This window comes from Uranotaenia lowii, chromosome 1 (assembly GCF_029784155.1).
Source record: "Uranotaenia lowii strain MFRU-FL chromosome 1, ASM2978415v1, whole genome shotgun sequence".
NCBI lineage: Eukaryota > Metazoa > Arthropoda > Insecta > Diptera > Culicidae > Uranotaenia > Uranotaenia lowii.
The window spans coordinates 58,039,824-58,043,999 of NC_073691.1; the positions used below are offsets into that span (position 1 = coordinate 58,039,824).

At 40.6% G+C, this 4,176-nt stretch overlaps 2 non-coding genes across 2 annotated transcripts; one reads left to right on the forward strand and one right to left on the reverse strand.

Annotated features, from left to right (window-relative positions):
• Positions 1-3,062: 3,062 nt before the first annotated feature.
• On the reverse strand, positions 3,063-3,134 carry Trnap-cgg (transfer RNA proline (anticodon CGG)). The gene has a single exon. It is a non-coding gene; the product is annotated as a tRNA-Pro (tRNA).
• A 743-nt stretch (positions 3,135-3,877) lies between these two features.
• On the forward strand, positions 3,878-3,951 carry Trnai-aau (transfer RNA isoleucine (anticodon AAU)). Its single transcript has one exon. It is a non-coding gene; the product is annotated as a tRNA-Ile (tRNA).
• The last annotated feature ends 225 nt before the right edge of the window (positions 3,952-4,176 follow it).

A 4,176-nucleotide genomic window follows, 5' to 3' on the forward strand; every position in this document is an offset into this window, starting at 1 on the left:
TAGAAGCAGTTCCGGCAAGCCACAAAGTCGCCCCAGCTGGAGGAACTACGCGAAGCTTCTCTCGGTTCACCCGCTCACTCGCACTCGTTGACTAACTGATACTGAATGATATTAAACCAAATGAAGCAGCGCGTAGTTCCCCCAGCTGGGACGATTTTGTGCACTGTGTGCACTGCACACCAACAAAACAAGTTAATTTGACCAGATCCGGCGATGAACGTGATCGGTCAACAAATATTGGGTAAGCGAGCTGCAGGAAAAAGCATCTGCAAGTTGCAAGTAACAGCAAGTGTAAGAAATAGTGAAAGAAAGTGTCACATAAGTTTCAAAGATCCAAGGCTTGAATTGGCCTTTTTTCATAATTTGCAATACTTTACTAAGCGTAAAACATGTTTTTAAGACTTTTTAATTAAATTCAATGTTTGTCTACAAGTACGGAATGGTATATTGGTTTTATTTGGGTGCGCAGAATATGGGACATATGCGCAGAATTAGGAACAAATAGAAAATAGTGCGCAGAATAAGGGCCACTTGCATTTTTTACAAATGTTGTAAATAATCCACATTTTTGCTCCGAAATTGAGCTCTCATTATTTTTGCCGTAAAATTTGTTAGTTAACCCAACTGTACACGAAATTTTGAGGAAATTAATTGAAAGGTAAATTTTTTATAACTTAAAACATATGAAAAATCCTTAACTGCGCAGAATTAGGGCCTTTCACGGTACAGGATAAATCATTACTTTGTATATGAGCGATTAACTTTAAAAATTATTGGAATGACCTAGTAGATTTTATTTCCAGATTTGGTTCAGTGTGGAGTTCTCCAGGCAGCAGCACACGCTCCCAGCTCAAATCGTTTCGAGTGGGATGGATGCTGATACCGGGAGACGCAGCGGAATAACCTCCGAGGAAATGCCAAGCCGAACGGTATTGTTGATTACTTTTATATAAATAAAAAGTATAAAAAATATAATTTTGTGAAACTTAATCCGAAATCTCGTTTCCTATGTGTTTGCAAGAAAAATCATAAACATAAATTTTCTTCCTGAAATTTCCTCAAGCAAATACCAGCCGCTGGGAAGAACGCCACACATCTTGCAGAATAAGCCCCAATGTAATGCTCTTACGATCAGGTATATGGATAATGCAATTAAACGATAAAGAATTGAGACCTTAATTTCATCAACCGAGTATTTATAAAAAAAAGTTTGTTTGAAGCTCCACGATTACAAAAATTTGAACCAATTTTGGCCTTTTACGTTGAGTTTTGAAGATTTTTTTCTTCAAGTCACTTACTGAATAGGTAACGACTTCAAAAGTCACTTGGCACCGACTTGAGTCACGCCATTCGCCTCTGAGAATACGGTGACATTAAAAAAAGTTCATTCAAGTCACCTAAATCAGTTTGTCCTCACTAAAACGCGCTCGTGCACCACAAGTGAAAGGCTATTGTTCCTTTTCAATGAAAGAAACTTTAACAAGTGAGTTGTCAGCGGGATGAGTCCTTCCCCAGGAGATCATCCGGATAGGACCATTCCGGAATGGATGGATCCGCAAGGAGTGCATGGTAGATTGTACTACATGTTTCTAAAAGCGAAAAAAGGTTTCGAACTACCGAAAAATCCGTTCGTCATTGGAAGATCGATAGAAGAGCACGCGGGAAAAATAGAAAGTGGGTACTATGTGAAAAGCAAGAGTTGGTACGTGTTAAAGATCCGGAGTAAAGAACAAGCCCGAAAAATATTTACCCTTGCTACACTTCTCGATGGTACGCCGATCGAAATGGGCCGCCATCCAGAGTTAAACAGTCGAAAGTTTGTAGTGAGATGCAACGAGGTAGAAGGCATGTCCGAAGAAAATCTTCTAAAAGAGCTATCGTCGCAAAAGATTATAGCTGTGAGACGAATTATGAAGAAAACAGCGGCTGGACTAGTAGAAACACCAACACTAGTTTTGACTATAAATTCGACTGTTGTGCCGGAATTTATAAATTTCGGATTTATTCGTTTAAGGACAAGACTGTATTATCCACAACCACTCATCTGCAGAAATTGTTTGCAATATGGACACCCGAAAAACAAATGTGTGTCAGAAAAAGCGTGTATAGTTTGCTCTGGCATCCACAGCAGCGAAGCTTGCACTGCTAAATCGAAGTTTTGTGCAAACTGCAAATCAAACCACTCTCCGCTTGATAGAAACTGCCCTGTGTACGCTTATGAAACTGCCGTGCTGAAAATAAAAACCGAGCAGAACATCACACTGGACGCCGCTCGCAGATTAATCCAAACACCGAATACTACCAGCTACGCAGAAGTAGTCAAATATCATAACGATACCTTCAACCAGCAGAAGAAAAAACAGCAGCCGAAAAAAATCACCGCACCGACCGAACCGACACAACAGAAGGACCAACAGCAACAACAACCCCAAAAAAGACTTCATCACTCGACAGAACGCAACACTCCAGCTCCAGCAACAGTACACTTGACCGTTTCACCGCCCCGCAAAAGATTAACCCCTCAAGCTTCGCCCATCGCCTCAGGTGACGAGGCTGAAGATGACCCTCAACGTACAAACATTACACTTATCAATTCCGAGGCTCGGAAATCGACCAGTGAAATAAATTGTTCTCCTTCCCCAATCCCTTCCTCCACATCCAAAAACCCCTTCCAACCCCCCCTTAATTCTAAGTCAAAACCAGACCCTCGGCACAATAATACTTTTATAAAGTGAATTGCCTCAATAAATATAGTATAAGATTAAAAAAAAAAAAAAAAGTCACCTAAAGTTCATTCAAGTCACGGCATTCGCCTGCTAGAATACCGTGACTCTAAAAATCGAAGTCACTTCACGTCACTCGCCTCGCAGAATAAGCCCCAATAACTATGCAGGAATTCTTGAAAAAGTGACAAACAGCAAAATTGCCGAAATGCTTCACATAAAACTGAGAAAGGAAGGGCAGTAAACATTTTAAGGGTTTTCATTCGAATATCTTCAAAGGAATAGTAAGGTGAGGAATAAGGCTGGTGTACAAGGACTCCGACAAAAAAGAATCCACTCGGGCTCGTCCGGGAATTGAACCCGGGACCTCTCGCACCCGAAGCGAGAATCATACCCCTAGACCAACGAGCCAGTTGTGAAAGATGGCCAAAAGAAGCCGCTTGTGAACAATTTCCCTGGAACATATCGCTAGATTTATATAGCACGTTTTGCCTGGTTCTGTGCTTCAGTTGGTTGGAGAACTCAAAACACCAAGACACTCAGTGAGCACTCAAAGTAGGAGGCAAGAGAACGTAACAAAGCAAAACGAAAACAGGAGAGAGCGAGCTCTTCCAAACGAACAAAAATAAATCGATGGACCTGCGCACTCGCGTTCGAAATGTGGAACATGTGCCCAAAGCAAATGCGGAAACAAATTTATTGCCCATAACCAAGCACCAGCTCCCTGTTATAGCTAGCTATAACACGATAATGCTTCCTCGATGCATTCGAAGATACCTACCTCTACTGTGGATGCATTCTGGCTCGCCGTTGCGGATTGGATTATTAAAACTTCATAAAAGAGGAAGAAGCAATGTTCAGGGGGTGTGGCGTTTTCGCTTCTACAGCAGCAGCAGCCCGAACCCGATGTTGGAAAACTGCATTCTGGGAGTGCATCTTGCATTTCCCCCTTCTTTTTCGTATCTTTCCTTATGAGGCGGCAAATGAGAACTTTTCCATGTCCATTTATCTTCAGGAAGTGAAAACCTTTATTGAAGGATAATGATTTTAAGCCTTATTGAAACTTTCATAAAAGCATAGGATCTAGGGATACAGACACCGGTGTGTCGAAAAAAAAGTCAACAGTTTAAGTTTAATTACCCACCTTGACAGCTGGCTCCATAGCTCAGTTGGTTAGAGCGTCGTGCTAATAACGCGAAGGTCGTGAGTTCGATCCTCTCTGGAGCCAAGTCTTTTTTTAATTTATTTATTGGAAACGCATTGTTTATTCTTTACTGTTTAATTATTTCAATAAGTTCAATATTAAAATTTGTATGCTTGCAAACAACATTATATATTTTCGGATCTATCTCGGTCGGAATATTTTATTTATAGGTTTAGACCAGTTTAGTTTCAATTTTGAATTATTTATAAGATTTCATTTTTTCTGTTATAACAGTTGTGTCAAATTGTT